The sequence below is a fragment of the Dysidea avara genome, chromosome 1 (genome assembly GCF_963678975.1).
Source record: "Dysidea avara chromosome 1, odDysAvar1.4, whole genome shotgun sequence".
In the NCBI taxonomy this organism is placed as follows: domain Eukaryota; kingdom Metazoa; phylum Porifera; class Demospongiae; order Dictyoceratida; family Dysideidae; genus Dysidea; species Dysidea avara.
Genome location: NC_089272.1, coordinates 38,383,194 through 38,409,050, shown reverse-complemented (window position 1 = coordinate 38,409,050; position 25,857 = coordinate 38,383,194). Strand labels below are relative to the sequence as shown.

The following is a 25,857-nucleotide window of genomic DNA, read 5'->3' as shown; positions in this document are numbered from 1 at the left end:
ATATAGACTGTATAGTCAGGTTAGTCACTATATAGACTGTATAGACAGGTTAGTCACTATAGACTGTATAGACAGATTAATCACTATATAGACTGTATAGACAGGTTAGTCACTATAGACTGTATAGACAGGTTAGTCACTATATAGACTGTATAGACAGGTTAGTCACTATATAGACTGTATAGACAGGTTAGTGACTATAGACCGTATAGACAGGTTAGTCACTATAGACTGTATAGACAGGTTAGTCACTATATAGACTGTATAGACAGGTTAGTCACTATAGACAGTATAGACAAGTTAGTCACTATAGACTGTATAGACAGGTTAGTCACTATAGACCGTATAGACAGGTTAGTCAGTATATAGACCGTATAGACAGGTTAGTCACTGTAGACTGTATAGGCAGGTTAGTCACTATAGACTGTATAGACAGGTTAGTCACTGTAGACTGTATAGACAGTTTAATCACTGTAAACTGTATAGACAGGTTAGTCACTATAGACTATATAGACAGGTTAGTCACTATAGACTGCATAGACAGGTTAGTCACTATAGACTATATAGACAGGTTAGTCTCTATAGACTATATAGACAGGTTAGTCTCTATAGACTATATAGACAGGTTAGACACTATAGACTATATAGACAGGTTAGTCACTATAGAGTATATAGACAGGTTAGTCACTATAGACTATATAGACAGGTTAGACACTATAGACTATATAGACAGGTTAGTCACTATAGACAGGTTAGTCACTGTAGACTGTATAGACAGGTTAGTCACTATAGACTGTATAGACAGGTTAGTCACTATAGACTGTATAGACAGGTTAGTCACTGTAGACTATATAGACAGGTTAGTTACTATAGACTATATAGACAGGTTAGTCACTATATATAGACGGGTTAGTCAACCTAGACTATATGGACAGGTTAGTCACTATAGACTATATAGACAGGTTAGTCACTGTAGACTATATAGACAGGTTGGTCACTATAGACTGTATAGACAGGTTAGTCACTATAGACAGTATAGACAAGTTAGTCACTATAGACTGTATAGACAGGTTAGTCACTATAGACTGTATAGACAGGTTAGTCACTATAGACTATATAGACAGGTTAGTCACTGTAGACTATATAGACAGGTTAGTCACTGTAGACTATATAGACAGGTTAGTCACTATATACTGTATAGACATGTTAGTCACTATAGACTGTATAGACATGTTAGTCACTATAGACTGTATATAGACAGGTTAGTCACTATAGACTGTATAGACAGGTTAGCCATGTTAGTCACTATAGCCGGACTGTATAGACATGTTAGTCACTATAGACTGTATAGACAGGTTAGCCATGTTAGTCACTATAGACTGTATAGACATGTTAGTCACTATAGACTGTATAGACATGTTAGTCACTATAGACTGTATAGACATGTTAGTTACTATAGACTGTATAGACAGGTTAGTCACTATAGACTGTATAGACAGGTTAGCCATGTTAGTCACTATAGCCGGACTGTATAGACATGTTAGTCACTATAGACTGTATAGACAGGTTAGCCATGTTAGTCACTATAGACTGTATAGACATGTTAGTCACTATAGACTGTATAGACAGGTTAGTCACTATAGACTGTATAGACAGGTTAGTCACTATAGACTATATAGACAGGTTAGTCACTATAGACTATATAGACAGGTTAGCCACTGTAGACTGTATAGACAGGTTAGTCACGATAGACTGTATAGACAGGTTAGTCACGATAGACTGTATAGACAGATTAGTCACCGTAGACTATATAGGCAGGTTGGTCACCGTAGACTATATAGACAGGTTAGTCACCATAGACTATATAGACAGGTTAGTCACAGTAGACTATACAGACAGGTTAGTCACTGTAGACTGTACAGACAGGTTAGTCACTTTAGACTATATAGACAGGATAGTCACTATAGACTATATAGACAGGTTAGTCACTGTAGACTATATAGACAGGTTAGTCACTGTAGACTATATAGACAGGTTAGTCACTATATACTGTATAGACATGTTAGTCACTATAGACTGTATAGACAGGTTAGTCACTATAGACTGTATAGACAGGTTAGCCACTGTAGACTGTATAGACAGGTTAGTCACTATAGCCGGACTGTATAGACATGTTAGTCACTATAGACTGTATAGACAGGTTAGTCACTATAGCCGGACTGTATAGACATGTTAGTCACTATAGACTGTATAGACAGGTTAGCCATGTTAGTCACTATAGACTGTATAGACATGTTAGTCACTATAGACTGTATAGACAGGTTAGTCACTATAGACTGTATAGACAGGTTAGCCATGTTAGTCACTATAGCCGGACTGTATAGACATGTTAGTCACTATAGACTGTATAGACAGGTTAGCCATGTTAGTCACTATAGACTGTATAGACATGTTAGTCACTATAGACTGTATAGACAGGTTAGCCATGTTAGTCACTATAGACTGTATAGACATGTTAGTCACTATAGACTGTATAGACATGTTAGTCACTATAGACTGTATAGACATGTTAGTTACTATAGACTGTATAGACAGGTTAGTCACTATAGACTGTATAGACAGGTTAGCCATGTTAGTCACTATAGCCGGACTGTATAGACATGTTAGTCACTATAGACTGTATAGACAGGTTAGCCATGTTAGTCACTATAGACTGTATAGACATGTTAGTCACTATAGACTGTATAGACAGGTTAGTCACTATAGACTGTATAGACAGGTTAGTCACTATAGACTATATAGACAGGTTAGTCACTATAGACTATATAGACAGGTTAGCCACTGTAGACTGTATAGACAGGTTAGTCACGATAGACTGTATAGACAGGTTAGTCACGATAGACTGTATAGACAGATTAGTCACCGTAGACTATATAGGCAGGTTGGTCACCGTAGACTATATAGACAGGTTAGTCACCATAGACTATATAGACAGGTTAGTCACAGTAGACTATACAGACAGGTTAGTCACTGTAGACTGTACAGACAGGTTAGTCACTTTAGACTATATAGACAGGATAGTCACTATAGACTATATAGACAGGTTAGTCACTGTAGACTATATAGACAGGTTAGTCACTGTAGACTATATAGACAGGTTAGTCACTATATACTGTATAGACATGTTAGTCACTATAGACTGTATAGACAGGTTAGTCACTATAGACTGTATAGACAGGTTAGCCACTGTAGACTGTATAGACAGGTTAGTCACTATAGCCGGACTGTATAGACATGTTAGTCACTATAGACTGTATAGACAGGTTAGTCACTATAGCCGGACTGTATAGACATGTTAGTCACTATAGACTGTATAGACAGGTTAGCCATGTTAGTCACTATAGACTGTATAGACATGTTAGTCACTATAGACTGTATAGACAGGTTAGTCACTATAGACTGTATAGACAGGTTAGTCACTATAGACTATATAGACAGGTTAGTCACTATAGACTATATAGACAGGTTAGACACTATAGACTATATAGACAGGTTAGTCACTATAGAGTATATAGACAGGTTAGTCACTATAGACTATATAGACAGGATAGACACTATAGACTATATAGACAGGTTAGTCACTATAGACAGGTTAGTCACTGTAGACTGTATAGACAGGTTAGTCACTATAGACTGTACAGACAGGTTAGTCACTTTAGACTGTATAGACAGGTTAGTCACTATAGACTGTATAGACAGGTTAGTCACTATAGACTGTATAGACAGGTTAGTCACTATAGACTATATAGACAGGTTAGTCACTATAGACTATATAGACAGGTTAGCCACTGTAGACTGTATAGACAGGTTAGTCACGATAGACTGTATAGACAGGTTAGTCACGATAGACTGTATAGACAGATTAGTCACCGTAGACTATATAGGCAGGTTGGTCACCGTAGACTATATAGACAGGTTAGTCACCATAGACTATATAGACAGGTTAGTCACAGTAGACTATACAGACAGGTTAGTCACTGTAGACTGTACAGACAGGTTAGTCACTTTAGACTATATAGACAGGATAGTCACTGTAGACTATATAGACAGGTTAGTCACTGTAGACTATATAGACAGGTTAGTCACTATATACTGTATAGACATGTTAGTCACTATAGAATGTATAGACATGTTAGTCACTATAGACTGTATAGACAGGTTAGTCACTATAGACTGTATAGACAGGTTAGTCACTATAGACTGTATAGACAGGTTAGTCACTATAGACTGTGTAGACATGTTAGTCACTATAGACTGTATAGACATGTTAGTCACTATAGACTGTATAGACAGGTTAGTCACTATAGACTGTATAGACAGGTTAGCCATGTTAGTCACTATAGACTGTATAGACATGTTAGTCACTATAGACAGGTTAGCCATGTTAGTCACTATAGACTGTATAGACATGTTAGTCACTATAGACTGTATAGACAGGTTAGTCACTATAGACTGTATAGACAGGTTAGTCACTATAGACTGTATAGACAGGTTAGTCACTATAGACTGTGTAGACAGGTAGGCTATAGTCTCTATACACAAGGTGGTTAGAATTATTAGTATCCTAGTAAAATCCCATTATCCGTGTTACGGATAACATCCTGTCTCTAATGGCTACTATGTATGTTGGCAAGTCAAAATAGAGAAATATGTAAATTAGCCAATATTATCAAAGATCTAAATGCCAGCATTATTTCACTGACGGAAACAATCACCTTACTACAATCTTCTGCTAATATAACATCTACAATGCAACAGACTGCCTCAGAGCAGACTACAATTAACACATCTAACAATCCACCAGAAGCCAGAGTCCAACCTGCAAATTTATCCAATATGAAAGCCAGACCCACTGATCGAAACCTTAACGTTGTCATTTACGGCATAGATGAGTGTCCTCCTAGAACACCCAGAGCTAATAGATCCAAACTTGAACTAGAAAAAGTCCTTCCTGTTCTTACAACTATTGACTCCAGCATACGTGACACTTCAATCAATGATATTCACCGACTGGGTAAATTTTCTACATTTAATAACCGTCCAAGACCATTACTAGTTAAATTTTTACGTGTACTTGATACAAACACTGTTCTATCTAGCAGAGACAAAGTTAAACACCCTATTGTAATTAAAAGTGATATGACTCCAGAAGAAAGGAAGACTGAAGCAATATTGCTGCATGAACGCTGGAACCTGATCCAACAGGGAGTAGATCGCAAGGCCATAAAAATTCGCAACAGTCAAATCTTTGTCAACAAGCTCCTACATGGTAAAGTTATCGATTTCAAATACATTCAATCCTCTAGCAACCTACCTACAAGTACTCCTACCAATAGTACTGCTCCTGATTCTATGGAGCACCAGTCTTCCTCTCAATGACTACCTCATCAAACAGCATCATGTAATCATAAGGCTAATTCCCTGAAGTGTCTCACGATTAATTGTCAAAGTATTTACCCCAAGAAAGATCTATTTGCTGTCCTTGTAAATCAAATTCATCCTGACTTAATCTTTGGTTGTGAATCATGGCTATCTCCTTCTGTACACAATGCTGAAGTATTCCCTCCCAATTTCAATATATATCGACGTGATAGAGAGGATGGTTATGGTGGTGTCTTCATAGCCTGTCATAACACCATAGTCTCACACGAAATTCCTTACTCTGGCACCCAGGAAGTAATCACCTGTAAAATAAAGTTATCTAACACACAATCACTAATTGCTTGCTGTGTCTATAGGCCTCCAAACCGATCTATTGACTATATAGAAGCCATATGCAGTACACTTGAAAGCATTATCTTATCCTCTCCGAATGATATCATCTGGATTGCCGGCGACTTCAACCTCCCTGATATAAACTGGACTGATTCTAATATAATTGGTTCCAACTACCCTCTATCAGTAAATAGCACATTTTTGGATTTTGTGAATACTTTTGGACTCACTCAGACTGTTGACTTCCCAACCAGATTAAGCAACACACTAGATATCTTTTTAACCAATAGACCCTCTTTAATTAATCATTGTACACCTATAGCTGGCATTTCTGACCACGAAGCTGTACTGACTGAATCCAACATTAGTATCTTTGTGCAGAAACAACCAAGAAGAAAAATTTACCTGTGGAATAGAGCAGACTCTAGCTTAATAAGAAACTTCTTTTATGACTTTAGCAATGAATATCTGCATTCCAACACCACTGACACACCAATCAACCAGTTGTGGACTGACTTTAAATCTGCTTGTCACTTCTGTCTGGACACTTTGGTTCCTAGCAAGTTATCTTCGAACAAGACATAAAACCGACCATGGATCACCACCTACATTAAAAGAATTTGTAGACGAAAAAAGCGAGCTTATGCTCAGTATCGCCGAACACGCTCACCTGCCGCCTGGCAATATTATAAAACTCTCAAAAATTTAGCTCAAAAAGAATGCCGTCAAGCCTATAATGACTACTTTTCGAAGCTCATTGACTCCAGTTCCACAGCTAATTCAAAAAAACTATGGTCATATATCAAAAAGCAAAAATTGGATCACGTTGGAATACCCTCACTGTCACATAATGGTCATACCACACTGATTCCACCCACAAAGCTAATATCCTCAACGATTATTTTAGCTTAGTGTTTACCACCGAAGACACCCAGTGTACTCTCACACCAGATGAAAGCCCTTATCTTGATATACAACCTATTTCCATTACTTATGCTGATGTCTCCCAGCTCCTAACAACTTTGGATGTTCATAAAGCACCAGGACCAGACAAAATCTCATCACACTTATTACAATTAGCCTCTCAAGAAATTGCTCCAGTACTAACTCTGATCATCAATTCATCACTTCATCAAGGAGAACTTCCCATGGACTGGAAACGTGCTAATATTGTACCTGTATTCAAAAAAGGAGACAAAACACTTGCATCCAATTACAGACCAATATCGCTAACCAGTATCAGCTGCAAGATCATGGAGCGCCTAATTCACACTCATCTCTTCTCTCACCTAGAATCAATAAATATCCTCTGCGACCAACAACATGGTTTCCGACCTAGAAGATCATGTGAATCACAACTTATTACTACCGTAAACAACATTTCTAAATCTCTTGACTCTGGCTTTCAAATTGATATCATTTTTCTAGATCTATCTAAGGCATTTGATAAAGTCCCCCATCACCGTTTATGTAACAAATTATCCTACTATGGTATTAGAGGGGAACTACTAACATGGCTACAAAACTTCCTCATCAGTAGGCATCAACAAGTAACTCTTGACGGTTCAACCAGTGAGTCACATACAGTTAACTCGGGTGTCCCCCAAGGAACAATCTTAGCCCCTCTATTATTTTTATGTTATATTAATGACCTCCCATTATCAATCAATGCCAACATTGGTCTGTATGCTGATGATACCATACTTTATACTGTTATTCACTCTACATCCGACTGTTTATCACTTCAAAATGATCTCAACTCCTTATCACAATGGGGCACTAGATCTGGTATGTTTTTTAATCCTGATAAAAGTGTATTCATGAGAATCACTCGTAAACACAATCCGATCACATACAACTACACCATTAATGACATCTCTATCCAAGAAGTTTCATCTACTAAATATTTAGGAGTTACAATCACCAATGACTTGTCTTGGTCCACACACATTACTAACATCACATCCAAAGCTCTATCAGTCAAAGCATTCCTACAGAGAAATCTTAAGTCCTGCCCAACTCAAATCAAATTGAAATGTTATAATGCCATGATAAGACCAATCTTAGAATACGCCAATCCTGTCTGGTCCCCTCACATAAGAAGAGACATTAATAGGCTTGAACGAGTACAGAGGCAATCTGCCAGATTCATTATGGCTGACTTCTCGCGTTTCAGCAGCGTAACTAACATGCTCATTGACCTTAACATTCCCAGCTTAGAACACCGCAGGCAAGTATCTAGTATCACCCTCCTCTACAAAATTGTTCATAATCTCATTGATATATCCCCAGTTGATTTAATCCCTGTCACTTCTAACACCAGAGGACATGATCAAAGATTTCATCATATCTATGCAAGGACCAATCAGTACAGTAATTCATTCTTCTCTAGATCAATTAGACTGTGGAATTCACTCCCACCTGACCTAATCCAACAACAATCATTACAAATTTTTAAGTACCAACTGAAATTATTATTACTTTCCCCTACCAATCAGTAATCCCATAATCAATCATATTGTAAAACATTTTGTATGCATGTTTCATATGTGCGTTAATCCTCAAACTGAGGCTGCACATTTTTGGAAAATAAATAAATAGATTGTGTAGATATGCTTCAAACCACTGTCTTGCTTTACCAGTTATTCCAAAGGTTTGTAATTTGCCAAGTAAGTGGTGGTGAGAGACAGAGTCAAAAGCTTTCTTGAAATCCATGTATACTACATCCACTTCACATTTGTTAGGTTCAAAGACTTTTTCTGCAAATACTAGTAGTTGCTGTAACGTAGATCTTCTAGGAAGGAAACCAAACTGATGTTTGGTGGATTGTTCTCTGACACGATTAATTATATTATTATACACAATTCTTTCTAGAACCTTCGATAAAATACATAACAGTGAGATGGGTCTGTAGTTGCTCACAGAACTTTTGTCCCCAGATTTGTACACAGGAACCACACAATGAGTGCAGTTGTATCGGTTGCCGACCTACTGTCGTTAAAAAAAAAATTTTTTTAAACCTACTGTCGTTCCAAATGTTGGATCACGAGATTTCCTCGTGGCAGTGTTTGTGAGTTTCGAATCACTATATCAGTGAGTTTAGAGATAGCTACGTTGGAAAGGGTCACGCACAAAGAGCTTCTGTAGAGGAAAATATCTTGATCCCAATCACACCTCTAAAAGCGAAACAGTAACTTAACGGAGGAGAAGGTGTAGAAGATAACAGACGTTTTGAATTATTATTATTAATGGACAAAAATTGCTTGGCAGTACAAGACTGTCAAGCTAGGCCGCAGGCCTTTGAGAGTGCCCATATCTTGTTGCTCTCCATAAATCATCAAGATTCTTCTTAAACAATGCCACGGTTGGTGCAGAAATAACATCTGCAGGAAGAGAATTCCACAAATTAACTACTTTGTTGGTGAAAAAATTATGCCTCACTAGCAGCCGAGATCGAAATTTAAAAAGTTTACGGTGGTGACCTCTGGTGGTATCCGTATTACTCAAAGTGAAAAATGAGGTAGGGTTGATGTCATAGTAACCATTCAATATCTTGTAGGTCTCAATTAGATCTCCCCTTTGACGTCTACAATACAGTGAATATAAACCAAGTCTCTCTAGACGAGTTTCGTATGGTAAATCAAATAAACTAGGTAATAACTTGGTGGCACGTCTGTGTACTTTCTCTAGGAGATCAATATCTTTCGCCAAGTAAGGGCTCCAGACCTGGATGCAATACTCCAAGTGGGGTCTGACATACATTTTGTACAAAAAAGTCAACAAGTCAACAGAAAAAAGTTTGAAGGACCTTCTTAGCAAACCAAGAACTTGCATAGCTTTTACTGCAGCCTTACGACACTGTAGAGATGGTTTCAAGTCTTCAGTGCACCAAATACCAAGATCTTTTTCTTCTTGCACTTCTGTGATTTCAAAGGGTAAGTTGGTGGAACTGTCCAGCATAGAGTAGATGAACGGAGCAGAGTTACCAATCCGCATCAGCTTACATTTAGCTATATTGAACCGAAGCAACCATGCGTGAGACCACTGCAACAATCGGTCAACATCACTTTGCAGCCTAAGGTGATCGTCAAAGCTCTGAATAACAGAATAAATATTTGTATCATCAGCAAACATTCTTACATTACTTTCAATAAGATCTGGGATGTCATTAACATATGTGACCGGATTTGCGAAAAGGTACCTTTTCCACACATTTGACATACCAGCAAACAAAATGATGTAACACTTGACTCCTTATACTGATTAACTTGCTCTTAGTATCAAAATGTAGCCAGATGCTGTAGCTACATTCAGTGAAAATGTCAAGCAATTATATGCCATGATCAAAAAGTTATGAAGCTTTAAAGTTCAAAAAATGGGTCAAATTTTGTGTGTGAAAAAGGTACCTTTTCGCAAATCCGGTCACATATAATATAAACAACAAGGGCCCTAAAACAGACCCCTGGGGGACTCCACTCACCACCTGAGCCCAAGACGACAAGTGACCATTCAACACAACTCTCTGGAAGCGGTTGGAAAGGAAGTTTGATAGCCACAAAGACAAATTACCACGAACACCAAATGCTTCCAACTTGGAGATCAATCTATGATGAGGTACAGAATCAAATGCCTTACTGTAGTCTAGAAATATGACATCAATGCCAAAATCCTTGATCCAAAGCAGAAGTCCACTCTTCAAAAGTTGATAACAAGTTAGTAAAACAGGACTTCCTGTTAACAAAACTGTGTTGCTCACCATTAAGTATGCCTTGCCCATCAAGAAAGGTTGAATGTATAATAGATTCCAGGATCTTAACAACTAAAGATGTCAAACTAATTGGCCTGTAGTTGGAAGCTTGGTTTCTTTGACCCTTTTTAAAAACAGGAACAACGTGTGCCTGTTTCCACTCATCAGGGAGGACACCACTAGATAAGGATTGAGAATACAGAATGGTTAAAGGTACATAAAGTGTGTTAGCACAAGCTTTTAAGACGTAAGAATGTATACCATCTGGGCCAGGAGCTTTGTTAACCTTGAGCTCAAGTAGCTTCTGAAGAACTGTTGACTCTGTTATGTCAATATCACAAATACTATCTTCAGATACAAAGGAGGGAACAGGCATACTAGATAAATTTTCTTTGGTAAATGTTGACTCAAAGAATTGGTTTAGGGTTTCAGTCACCTCCTGATCATCAGCAGTGAGAGAACCATCACTCTTTATCAATGGACCAATACTAGGTCTAATCTTCTGTTTAGACTTGATGTAACTGTACAGTGCTTTTGGATTAGAACGTAGCTTGTCTAACAGGGACCGTTCATAAGAATTTCTAGCGGATCGTATCTTACATTTGACATCATTGCGTTTTGCTGCATAGGTGGCATAATCAGATCTTGATTTGGAATGTTTATATTTGGTAAAGGAAAGTTGCTTAGCTTTAATGGCTTTAGAGAGGTTTTTGGACCACCAAGGAGTAGGTTTATTATTCTTAGGAATGGAAGTCGGGATGTATTTAGCTATGGCATCTTGAACTGTCACCTTAAACACATGCCAATCATCATGAACATTGCCAGACAGAACTTCAGACCAGTTGATACTCCCAAAGTAATCATTCATAGCCTCATAATTACCTTTCTGTAGTTGTACATAGGGACACTCTTTTTGGAAGGCAAATCATCAAAACACTTAAATTTCCACAGTAAACAAACATGGTCACTACTACCTAGAGGGGATAGATGTGTGACTTCATCAATAGAGTTTGGGTCAAGGGTAAATATTAAATCCAAAAGTGAAGGTTGTTGGCCCTGTCTGTGACGTGTACTACTGGCAACATGCTGGACTAAAAAACTGTCTTGAACAGTGTCAAAAAATGCGGATGCTGCAGAACTATCACTACCAGCACAATAGCTTTCAGCCCAATTGATAGTTGGAAAATTAAAGTCACCCATAATTAAAAGGTGGGTAAAGTTAACTAGCTCATAAAGTCTACCAATGATAGATAATAGTTTTTGATTATTTATTTTAGATGAAGATGGAGCTCTATAAACGACACCAACAAGGAGAACTTCATCGGAGGAAAGTGTGACTAAACACCACTAGGAATTCTCAAAACCTACATCAGATAAAACTTTACATGGAATAGCTGACAGTGAAGAATGTACATAAAGCACAACTCCACCGCCAACTCCAGATGGTCGATCGTCACAGAAAAGGTTGTAACCATTAAAGCAGAGTTCAGCATCGCCTATGGAACTGGTACACCAAGACTCTGCTATTCCAATAATCAGTGGAGAATGATCATACACAACTGCTTGTAGTTCAAGAAACTTATTCATAATACTTTGAGTGTTGGTAAAAAGACACGTAATAGCAGACATGGTATAGCTAGACACATTCTGAATCTTCTCATGATTATCAGTGCGGATAGAACAACTCAGTTGTGCTTCCGCACTATCTTGCCATTTTTTATCCTATAGTTCTTTCCATTCTTGTTAAGATCAGCAAGCTGATTTCTCAAAGACTTATTGCATTCCCTCTCTTTGGGGGTCATATCAGGAGTGATAAAAACTTTGGACAGATGTTTAGGGACGTCTTTACCTCTCAACTTGGTACAATTTCGAAGAATCGAAGCCTTAGACTTTAATGAGTCAACTGAGATCTTCAGCAAACGAGGCTTGTCGCCTCTTTTACCCAACCTTACAGCATTAGTGATTTGAGCAGGCACACCCAATGATTTGTGAAAAATACTAGAAACATGATCAATATCTTCCTTCTTCCTAGACTGACCGTCATCAGCAGTGGGTTCGGTAACATTGTGAAGAATAACATTCAACTTCCTCTTTTCTTTTTCTTCATTCAGAACAGATGCCACAGCAGATGAAATACCACCAACAGACAACGATTCAACTCTAGGTAGAAGGCCAGGTTTTGGCAACACACTATTATCCTCATTGGCATCAGTGGACATCTCATTACCCTCTTGAGCTTCACAGACTCCTTCAGACAATCCATCGAGTTTGTGTTCTATTCTTTGGAGCCTCTTATCAAACAAGTCCTGCCTGGCAAACATTTTGTCAAAAAATTCAAAAGCACTATTAACCTTAGGCTGACATTGACAACAAAAAAACATGATACGAGGGGAGTTTAAGGACAACATATCATATTCACCTTTACTCATTCTAGCACACTTAAAGTGCTCCCAGGAACCACACCACTGACACTGCACTCCGTTATCCAAAACATCCTCCACACTGGAGGGACAATTGTTATCATCGTTTTCAGGTCTACGCCGCTTCTCTGGTTGAGAAGTTCCAGTTTGTTCTTCCGACATTTCTAATTAATGCCCGCCGTCGAACAAACGCTAAGAACAACTGCAGTCACCACACTTAAGCACTCTCCAAGGTAAAGTAAGAAACACCAACGGTAAATACGGGGTAGGCAAAGGTTATGGGGTGGAAAGAAGTGATATTTCTAATTAGCCCTTTCATCATTTCTGAAACAAAGAAGCCGGTTTGTTTTTGCAAATTCAGCTGCAAAAGTGGGATTTTAATGTCACTTCGAATTCTGGGCTGAACCAGATGAGAAGTATGACTCAACTATGACCAGGTTGCTTGTTAATTAAACTCTTGTATTAGCTGCCCAATTAGCTAGCTGATCAGTGTTTCACGACCATATTATATTATTTTATTTTTTATTTTCTTATTAAGCTGTAATGGATACAACAGAGTTGGCTTCTCTTATCCCATGCAGTGGTAGGGTAGTTTGAAATCGAAAGGTATTTCTTTGTCTGTAGCTAAGACTTGACTAGACTGTAAATCATACAGCAATATAGTAATACTGAAATGAGTCCAAACATAATTTCAGAAAAAAATGGACTAGAGGTAAATATTTTTTTTGAAATATCAGTTCCCCTGTGTTTAGGGGTCCAAATAATTATTTCAGTACAATCTTCTGAAACATCAGTTCCTTCTCGGCTTCACTATAGAGGTTTTCAGAAAAATCCAAAAACACGTATATTTACAGAAAGCCATTGGGTAATAGCCGTGATATTTTACAGAACCTATGTGGATGTTAAAACATGGGATGTTCTATTAACATCTTGAAAACCTTGGCTGCTAAACAAATAATATGCTGTTAATCACCATAATATTATACCCATATTGTGTGTGGAGTATTTTGGCTAAAGCTGTTTAACTGTAGCTACATAGCTGGTTGGGGTGAATTTTGCATTTAGCCAAAAACTTTTTGGTGACTAAAGCATAGCTACTTAGTCACTGACTTTTAAAATAATATACCATTAGATAATCTTTGTTTACCATACTGACAAACATCCATCCTTCACTGTTTCTTTAAAAAGTCTCTAACAACCATTACTGCAGTCATGTTACAAAAATTCGTATGTCCAGAAGTCTGAAGCACATCTATTATTTTTACATAATTTTCAATATTTCTTGTAGATTGTTGCAGCTGTTGATGATTGATGATTGTTGCTAGATTGTTGTTAAGATCAGACATAATGGCATGCCATAAATATAATATGTACCACTCTGCGTGGGCAGTTCAAAGGCACCGCCAGTGCCATAATTTGTATATTGCACTGCTGCAGACCACAGCGAGTGCATTATAACTTATAACGCACTGGTTGTGGTTTTGTAGACCACAACGAGTGCACTATAAGTTATAATGCACCGACCGCAGTGCAATATACAGATATTGCACTGGCTGTGGTTTTGTGCAGCATAGCACAAGTGCCGGTGGCGAAGACCACTACGACACCTCACCTAATAGGTGGAAAGACACTACACAGATCACTCAAATTCTTTTATAGCCTGACATGTAAAGGTCGATTGTGGGCCATAACGTCACCAATACGTATAATGTTTACAAGCAGCCAATGGCGATCGAAAAAGCCAACGCAGGTGGCCACAACTCTAGTCTACATATATATAAACGTACTTATACACCTTACTAGTCTGGTGCCATCTTAGCCCAGATTTAAACTGTAGTCCACTTCGACAATGACTCAATAAACAAATATATTCTAAATAATACTAACCTTTACGTTCGATTGTGGTAACCAGTTTTGTCATGCCACCAGATTCGAGTTTAGCCAGTGTGAATAGTAAGAATTAGACTAATATCGTTTAGTAGTTAGGTTTTGTTTACTTAAACAGTCTATTTAGCTGCTTTTTTTTCGCTCGAGAGAATCACTATGGCGATTAGTCTGGTGCTTAGTCTATATGGCACGCTGGCATGCTGAGCACTACATGATGAGAGTGGAACAGCGAATGCAGGTTAGTGATATAACCCATAGCGTACTAGCTTTCAATATCTCAGGTGGCTGCAGTACTGCAGGGGGGACATCATCGCAACGTCAGGCTTGGTTACCCACAATCGATGTTAGAAACCTGGCCTTTATAAGTGTTACAGCTGTCTTGTGAGACTCTCCCCACCTATTAGGTGAATGGTACATAACAGTTATACAACGTGCACTCGTGCTCTGCCTGTATAAACGCACTTGCCTTCGGGCCTGACGGCCCTCAGGCTCGTGCGTTTATATCAGGCAGAGCACTCGTGGCCGTTGTATAACTATATAATATTATACATGCGTGTTTTTGGATTCTTCTGAAAACCTCTACAATTCAGAAGGGTCCAAATAGCTATCAGAATAGGTCCAACACAGTAAAAAATAAGCAGTGAATACTGTGGCAAATAGTGAACGTCACTGGAAATTCTTCAGTAAAATGGCCATTGACGTTCGCTATTTGCCACAGTATTCACTGCTTATTTTTTACTGTGAAATGTTTCAGAAATTGGACCTGGGGATCCAAATAATCACAAAGTTGAGATAATTTATCCGGGGTAGAGCTGTACCAATAATCGGATCGGCCAAAGTATCGGCCACCGATATGGCATTTTTTACCAATATCGGTATCGGTACAGAACAGAACAGTAGGAGGACCGATATCACTTCCGATATTTATATATCAATAGTTTGTACATACACAGATTATATATTGGTTTTCTACGTTGTCCATGTGGCTGTTTAGTGCCAGTGGCTTATTGTTCACTGTACAGCAAACGCTACGCTACGAGAAGTCATACAAATACACGTGATTCTAGTGTTTGTTGCTGGAAATTAAAGCTTATCAGTCTCAAATGAAGCAGTTATACAAGGAAACAGCCTTTGCACAAGCCAATAAAATGCGGAGTAATGCAGAAATATCCGTTTAAGGCTTCATGGTAGTGTACATAAAAATGTTTGTGGGTGCCTAATTGTCTGGATTGTACAATAGAAGCCCAAGTCACTATCACCACAGGCATAGAGTGAGCAATGAATATATCCACATGTTGTTGTAGTACACTTTTGCATAGATTATCTATGACTTTTGTTTGTAATGCAAATGTCGGATTGATTATCGGTTATCGGCTTCTTTTGGTGGTACCCATATCGGATATTGGTACATGCCAAAACCCCACATCAGTACAGCTCTAATCCGGGGGTCCCAATATCTCAAAATCATCAGCCTGGAAGTAGGGGGTCCAGTTTTTATGTTACAATTCCCTGGACTACACGTGATCTCACAGTCTGTTTTTTTTTTTTTTTTTTTTTTTTTTTTTTCGAAGAAAGCAACCCTGTGCCAGGTACCCTGCAAATCATTTGCTTGTTATGTACTGTGCATACTTTTTAGCTACGCACAACAACTCCAGATAGTTGTGATCTGGCTAAGTAACAAATTTCATCTGGTCCTTTATGTTGAGTACGAAATTTTGTTTTCATCTCATGAGATACTAAAGTAATATTTACAATCATGTCTCCGGATTTCATGGTGGATCTATCAATGGGATATGCTAGCTACAAGGAACATTTCACAAAGGTTCTCTGCACTAGATCACTATCATCCATTAATGGGCATGGCCTTTATCCAATCATGAAATTACTGGTATCTACTGAACATAAGGACATTGAATAATTTTGTGACGTCTAAGTATGCTGCTCAAGATATGAAAAATTAATGCCTTGATATGATTTCACTTGTGTGAAGATGGGGATGAACAGCCTGATTGAAGATAAAAGGAAAAACAAAGCTCAGAAAGCACACACTCATCAGAACCCAAAAAGGCACATGCCACTGGTACGTTTGTTATTGTGGCATAAAATGGTGGTCATGCCTAGTTTGCATTTTGTTATACAGTAGATGACATCATGCTGTCTCCAAAGACAATAAATATATATATATATTTTTTAATCAAACTATTACACAAGGAAGCAAGTCTCAATGTGCTCTCAAATCCATTAAACCTATTCACCATCTGATTTACCTGCTAATTTTGTATGAGGTAAATTTTATTCCTGAAACTGTTTCACCCTAGTTAGCTGTATGCTCTTATGAGATAGAGTAATAAAATTACCTTTATAGGTACATAGTTCATTGCTATCTTTGGCATTTCAAGCAAAACTTTTTTGCAAGATGTTTGCAGTTAACTGGTAATGCTGGAAGTCAAACATTCCTTCTTTTAATAATTAGGGTTTTACATTTTGGCTAGGGTTAGCATGAATTATAGGCAAAAATGTAGCTATGCCAGTGGTGGGTTTAGGATTTTTATAAGGGCTTTTAAAAATTAACAAACTAATGTCTAAGATAAGGAATGAAATAATGAATACATGCCTCCAGAAAATGTTGAGATTTTAGTAACTCTGAGAATAGAATTTAGGGTACTTGTAGTTAACAATCACAGTAAATCCAATGCTTTAAATGAAATAAACTAACTACAGGGTAAAAACTGTGACTAAGCTATAGTTTAACTAAGCTATAGTTTAGATTGCTCTGCTAGATAGAGTAGTTACTTGACTGCTCTATTAGAGTATCTTGAATGTGGTGTAAGATGATAAATAAATTGTTGCTGAGGGTTTGTAACTACACTGCTAACAATGGAAAGTATATTGTAATTGTGTACTTTGCAATTAGTTGTTTTTGATCGCAATTGAAAGGTGTAAATTGTGAAGAAACGTGTTTGATTTGATTGTGAAGACATTGTCTCTCCATGGAACTGTGTTACAGATCTCTAATACTATTGCTGTTGGTGGGATACCCATTAGTACTGGGTGTAGAAAGTAAGTGTAAGTGTTGTGTACACGTATGTACAAGTAGAATAACTGTGATTGCAAATGTTTTGTTATGATAAACCAAATACATTTTAACCATAATATATGTAAATGCTGCACAACTGTCTGAAAATGAATTGTTCCATCCCAACTTCAGTGTTATCACATAATGTGCTGGTTCAGAATGTTGATATGACATGACTATTGTTATATTGTTTCCCAGGTGACTGTCAACCAGAGAAGCGTACATGTATATCAGAGGTAAGAATTAAGCGTTTTTGCTATAACTATTTGATGTCAAATGTCTATCTTGCTTACTTCAGCAAATGTGGATTTTTTTTTGTGCCAAACAACGCAAATGTTTAACCAAGTTTCTAACTACTAACATTGGTCTTTTACAGTGAATTTTCCATTACATAACCGCGAGAAAAACTGCTCAACTGGTATAATGCATAACTTGGAAGCATGAGGTCACCAGTTTGTTGAATTTCATGTTTTTTCTTCTTACTGTAGCAGATTTATTTATTTTTATTTTTTTATTTATTTATAAGGCTTTTCAGCATGGGTACAACTACATACAGATACAGTGGTTACACATTCATGAAAACAATATTAGTCCATGCTGAGGGTCCACTAGCAACCTGTGCTAGTGGCCTGAGTATGTTACAAAAATTAATTACTTAACTACAGTAAGTTACTTATTTATTTAATTATAAATTAATTAGTATGTAACTACAAGAGATCAAAGTTCATGACAAGATGATTGCTGACACAGTTACCACACGGACAGAGATAATGATATTTGTGTGGGTCAGTAGAATTGAAGTTTGTGATAAAATGATTCCAGAGAAAAGATTTGATGCGTCTTTTGATGGTTTTTATAGGCAAACTTATATCAATGATTGGTAGGGAATTCCAAAGGCGACAGATTCGGTTGAAATAAAAATGACGCTCTTTATTAGTAAAGGATATGTTGTGGTGTAGCTTGACTGAATTGGATCTTGTAGTACTATGGGAGAATGAAATGTAGAGGTTGATATTGAAGCTTGGAGTGGGATGTTTCAGAGAGTTGACTAAAAAGATTATGTCTGATATTTCAAAGATGTACATTAATGGAAGCAAATTGAGTTTTGTCAGCCGTGTTTTGTAGTCTGAGGAGAAGTCTTGTAAAATATATTTAGTTGCCCTACGTTGAAGTTGTTCAATTTTGGAGATGTCTTTTAAGAGATGAGGTCGCCACACTGGTGCACAGTATAGGAGCTGCGATCTTACTAAGGATATATATAGTTTGAGCGTAACCGAAGGCATAATGGTTTTACAAAAGGTTCTACGTACAAGTCCCAGAGTCTTATAGGCTTTCTTTAGAATGTAGTCATGATGCTCGTTCCAATTGAGATTGTCACTAATCAGGACACCTAGGTCTTTATGCAAATGGGAAGTGTTTATAGGATTGCCATTGATGTTATAAGTGGATGTAAATTTACATTTAAACGACAGATGGGTACTTTTAGAGGAATGAAATGACAATAGAGATGTTGTGCTCCAATTTGATAAGCAGTTTAAATCGTGTTGTAAGAGCTGCATGTCGCTTGGTACTTTGATATGTTTAAAGCATTTTGTATCATCTGCAAAAAGAAAGATTTTACTGTAAGTGATGGCACAGGAGATATCATTCATGTAAATAATGAATAATAAAGGACCAAGTATACTACCCTGAGGTACTCCTGATTCAACAGGGAGAAGATTGGAATTACAGCCATTGATTGATACAAATTGAGACCTATTAGTAACATATGCCAGAAACCATGACCAGAGTTCACCGCCAATATCGAACATACGAAGTTTGTGAAGTAGATGTGAATGAGAAATAGTATCAAAAGCCTTGGTGATATCCAGGTAAATGATATCCAGCTGATGACGAGAGGTAAAAATGTCAGATAAAACTAAAAGGAGTTGTTGTACTGATGAATGATTCTGAATAAATCCAAACTGGGCAGGATTTATTCTGCTAGTAACATGTCCAATAATTTTATCGTGCAGTATTCGTTCCAACACTTTAGAAGTATTACTGAGTAAGGATATCGGTCGGTAGTTGTTGATATGGGTAGGGTCACCGGATTTAAACACAGGAATTATTTTGTGAACTTTCCATTCACAAGGAAGATAACCAAATTTTAATGTTAGATTGAAAAGATAGTGAAGAGGTTTATAGAGGACCGAAGCACACTTAGAAAGTAGAATGGGTGGGATGCCGTCTGGGCCCATGGCCTTGGATGTGTCTAAGCTTACCAATGCTTCATAGACATCAGCTTCAGTGATTGTAATATGACAGAGTGATGCAGGACAATAGGAGTTAAAAGAAGGCGGTAAATCAGTGGAAGTGTTATTAAAAATTGAGTAAAAGTAATTGTTGAAAGCATTGGCTTTATCATTATCACAGTCGAATGTCGTAGAATTGTGATACATAGTGGAGGGGATAGATTTGGATTTTGTAAACCCTCTGATATATTTGTAAATTTGGAATTGTCAGATGTAGTGACTAAATTGGATTCATATGTCATTTTAGCATTGCTGATCTTTGCTTGAAGCAGGTTTTGGGAGGTTTCCAGCTTATTTTTATTGTATTCAGTAGAGTTGTTGTTAAATTTACGTCTAAGAGAGCGTAGACAGTTGATGTGGTGTCTAATGTCGGAAATGAACCACACGGGCTGACTATTAGGTTTAATTGTAGTTATGGGAATAAAATGTGGTAGAGCATCTTTAATGGTGTTGCTCAGGTATGACCACACAAATTCAATATCTTCAGACATGAGACAAGGTGTGAAGTCAGAGTTATATAAAAAGTAACACAGGTCATTGTAGTTACCTTTAGAGTAATTTAGAATTGGTGTAGCCCTTTGGTCACTGTCATTGTTCAATGATGAATGAGAGTCAAAGGTTATGACAAAATGGTCTGATGGGATAGGTAAAGGAGGATCACAGTGTATTCTTAGATTCAAAATATTGTCAGGAGCATTGGTTAGGACTAGGTCAAGTATGTTACCAGCTATATGAGTAGGTTCATCTATCATTTGAACAAGGTTAAGGTCAAATACAACGTCACAGAAATTTGATGAAAAGGGGGATTGACCACATAGGGAATCCCAGTTGATATCTCCTAGATTGAAATCTCCCAGTAGAATTAAATGGCCAGTAAGATCCCTGAGGGTGTTAATGTAGCTCAGAAATTCTTGGCAATAATCAACCAATGAATCAGGAGGAATATATCCTAAGCAATACACAGTTGGTAAAGTAGATCCAATACTGATAGTTAGCATCTCTAGGTTGGTAGGGGATTGTAACACTTGATATGGTTTAGAAGATTTAACAGCAAACATTACTCCACCACCAAGAGTTTTGCGATCTTTCCGAATGATTGTATAGTTGTTAGGTAAAATTTCATTATCAAATATTTTTCAGATAACCAAGTCTCAGTTACTGCGATAATATCAGGAGAAATAGAGTATACATAGTTCTGAAACAAATCCATTTTATTGACTATACTACGAGTGTTCATTAAACATACATGATCTAGTCACTTGGGCTGGTTACTGGTAGCAGATGAGATGTTTTGTGTACATATATAAAAACCTTTGAAAGAATCCAAATATTTATCACATCCTGGTATAGAATATATTATAGAGACTCTAAGGAAAGTACTGTATATAACAAAGTATAGATAGAGCAGTGATATGTTTGTCCCCTGTGCTCTGTTAGACAACTACACTGTAGTGTAAGCAGTCATTTATCAATCAACGTCTATTAACAGCAAGCTCTACATCTATTATCGTGCTATCAAATCCAGATTCAAACATGGAACTTCCCTGAACACTATAAGCCACCTTGTGCTGCCTTGTTTTGTTATTCTAATAGTTTAAATCAACTTCTATCATGTTGGACTGTTGGCAAATGACAAGAAATTGTTTAGCGTAAGCAAACTTCTAGCATAAGCATGAAAATGGTACTTGTAGTGTAATGAACTTTATCAATGCTGCTTCTCATGTTCAAGATTAACGTGATTTGTCTGCAACTAAGTCAGTAACTCAATTTAGAACAGGTGTTTTAGTTGTTTAAAATTACAAATAGTATTTTATAATTATGCCACTCTTGACTATTTTATTAGAGTAAATCACTGTACTATTAGAGTATCTTGATATCTAAATATAGAGGGTACTCTATCCCACCTAGTTCCCCTTTTACCATGCCTATATGGGTAACAACTTGCTAGAGACAGATTTATTATATCATACATAGTCATAAAGTGCATCTACAATGTTTGAATTATGTCTAAGGTGCCTAGCTATGTTCAATGAGCAACACTATAAAAAATTGTGAAGGAGGGGATGGGCACTGGCCCCCCTGCCCCCCTGCCCCCCTGGATCTGCCCCTGAAGCTAGTCTTATATGTAGCCCAAAAATGCATAAAAATCTACAAATTTTGCACCAGCCACCATGTACACTACAGCCAAATAAGTAGACGCATTCTGTGTACTGTACTCCATGATTCATGCTATGCAAAGGGTATAATTTAGTTGAAACTGAGATGAAATGACCACTTTGCCAAATATTTGGGGAAGTGCATAGTTCTAGTAAGGCATACCTGAGTGGAGTTATCATACAAACACATTACAAAAGTCAACATGAAAGTAACAATTAACTTACCAACTGGTTACTTTCAATAAAACTGTAACTAAGAGATAAAAGTAACAGGTAACTATACAGTGGAACCTCTCTTATCCGGTAGGTCTGGTACATACTACAGTCTGTATGTAAGAAATGTCCGTAACTAAGCTATTATGCTAAAGTGACTATAACTTAAATACAAGTAATGTTGTTATTGCTGTGCTATGCAGTTTAGTGAGCACAGGGGAAGTCACTACAGAGCATTCATGGTCACTCCCCTATGCTGTAAAAATGTATTATCACCTAGCAACCATTACTGTTAATAAAATATACAAGCCACCAAACAGATAAACAGCAAACTTTAGGTTCTCTCCTTGTGCTTTCATCTAAACCAAACTTCATTATAGTCAATAAACTACAAGCCACATGATCAATTTGGGATGGAGGTTCCCAGATAATAGAGGTACACATAAGGGAGGTTCCACTGTACGTAGTAACTACAGTATTAATGTTTTTGAAGTAATAGCTATGCTTTCATATTATTTTACCTGAGGTACATCCCTCCTGAAATCTTTTTGCTATCTTTTCACATATTTCACATAGAACATGCAGAAATGCAAATGTGTTTGGCACACAATGATAAATACAATTTTCATTCATTCTGTATACGAAACAAAAAATTCTTACTGCAGACAAATACCTTCCAATGTGTACTGGCCACTGATGGGGTACACGGATTTGTGATGTTTCTATATGGTGATATACAGTGGACTACCTTTGGTGTTGATGATGGTAATTATTATAAATATGCGTATGATTATGATGCAACTGAGGAAGATGATTACTATAATTACTCATCATATGCTGCAAATGAGCCTCAAGCAGGAATTAATGCTGGTGATTATATGAGCCATTTCTCCATTCCTGGATCACTAACTCCAGAAATTATCAATATTTCTATGACAAGCAATGTAGATATACCTGGAACGTGGATGTTTCAACTAAATTGTAAGCATTTTGTGTTGTCTGTTTAATTGTGTTGCACACTAAAAAAGCTGTGAAGATTGGCTATAGTCAGCATGTAGCTGGTAACCATAACTGCATGCATTGTATCTGTTTGCATGCCTGTTCAGACCCATGTGAGCATAAAATTTTATTAGTAAATAGTGGTCATAATCTGTTTTAAATTATTGTCCTGTCACACTAATCTGAGCCTATTTTTCTTATAGTTTTTCCACACTACCTATCTATTTTATTGCTTGCTGTTTATCCCAGAAATTGCCAAAAACCAGAATTGTTTATCAAAGATGCCTTTGTGGAAAAGCGCCAAACATCTAAACACATGGTCACTTCCACTGAGTAAATTTGTGGAAAACATATGCATACTGTAATAACACTAAATCAGAAACAACTCTCCAAAGTGAAATATCATTTTCATCCCTATGTGATGATTTAACCTGTCCCACTTGCTCATAATTTTCAAAAGGTTTTTGTTTCTTTGGATATTTTGAAGAGTCGCTCTCTTCAAAAATATATTCTTACTGTAAGTCCTGTTGTAGCTACTTCAAACTATTTTCACAAGTAAAAGTATCTTGCCTTTACATGATCCAACATTTTGGAGATCATGTGGATCATGTATTCTTTGAGTTGTAGTTCAGAGATAATGTATAATTTTTCTGGCAATGATCATTAAATACATTTAGTTTCTCTTAACTCTACAGGGTGACTTGATTGTAGCTGCATAACTACTGTACAGGATGATTTGATTGCAGCTGATCTCTCTACAGGGTGACTTGATGGTAGCTGATCTCTGTCTGTATGGGGTGACTTATCAGTAGCTTATGTCTACAGGTTGACATGTTTGGAGCAGAACTCTCTACATATTGACTTGATTGTAGCTGATCTCTCTACAGGGTGACTTGTTCACAACTAAAATTTTTACAGGGTGATCATTGTCACTACATGGTGACTTGATTGCAGCTGATCTTTCTATGGGGTGGCTTGTAATTAAATAAATATACAGTAGCTGTACTCTACAAGTTGACGTTTAATAGCTCCACTTTCTACAGGATGATTTGTTTGTAACTGAAAGGTGAGCTGGATTCTCTAAGGTGACTTTATATGTAGCTGAACTCTATACAGGGTGATTTGTTTGGAGTTGAACTCTCTACTCAGTGACTTGTTCATATAATATAGTTTAACTCTCTACATGGTTACTTGATTATAGCTGAACATTCTAATAGAGTGACTTAATATGTAGCCGAATGTGTTCCAATGTGAGACTGCACTATTAGAATATCTCGATCGAGCACTTGCTACATCTAATCGACTTTCATAGTGTAACTCAGTGGTTTTAATCTGATTCCTTGTAAAACACTGAGGGGGGGCCATTCTAAAATAATTAATCTACCTATCTCCTATTTTCAGATGATTCTGTTAACTATGGTATACTTTTTATCAACAAAACTCAATCATGCATTTCTTTCACAAGGTTGGCATTTTTACTGATTGTTAGCATGATTTCTTTCATCAAATCACAAAGAGTTTGCACTACAATGGTTACTCCCTGTACAGATTGATTTTCAAATAATTCATTCAAGTGGTTTACCCTGTGGCCATGACAAAAAATCATTATTACATTTTCAACAATCACACATATCCAGAGTTTGGACTGTAAATGTGTTCTTTATGTGTTCTTCATTATTTTCTTCATTGTGTTCTTACTGCCCTTAAATTTGAAGTAAATCAACTAAAACACATGTTAATTATGGCAATTAGCAATTTTTCTACATGTACATAAGTTGAGCAAAAAGGAGGCAAAACGAGATGAAGAAGAATACAAAGAAACTACTGTGTTATGCAAACTTTGATGATGCATATATCAGTGATGGCTGGGCAGATTCAGCTCAAATGTGAACAGGAGGTTCCCCACTGTGAAGGAGTTTCCACAGCAAAAGTGGTTAGCTTCCATCCTGGCACTATCGAACAATGGATGAATGAAAACAACATTTTCATGGTTCCTGTAAAATACACACTTGTCTGTCATGCACCTGCATTGGCTGTACTTGACCACACGACATTACAGTAATTAAAAGCAAATTAATTAAGCAATTATATACCACAACATAATGAATGGAGAAAATTATTTATAGCATTTATTATTCATGTACACAGGTTACAACATACCAGAGTATACTGTTACTGTAATCACTGATCCACCAGTTATTGCGATTAAAAACAAGTTTGAATATCCTGTTGGATCTAATATCACCTTGACATGTATGGTAACTCCTACTCCACCATCTGATAGTGAGTT

At 37.1% G+C, this 25,857-nt stretch overlaps 1 protein-coding gene and 1 long non-coding RNA gene across 2 annotated transcripts in view; one reads left to right on the top strand and one right to left on the bottom strand.

Annotated features, from left to right (window-relative positions):
* Positions 1-25,857, top strand: part of LOC136246548 (dendrite extension defective protein 1-like) — a 230,756-nt gene that overhangs the window by 133,404 nt on the left and 71,495 nt on the right. The window lies entirely within an intron of this gene.
* Positions 5,065-6,375, bottom strand: LOC136264259 (uncharacterized). Its single transcript, XR_010705027.1, has 4 exons — positions 6,292-6,375; positions 6,181-6,243; positions 5,375-5,744; positions 5,065-5,322 (listed from the first exon to the last, which is right to left on the bottom strand). It is a non-coding gene; the product is annotated as an uncharacterized lncRNA (long non-coding RNA).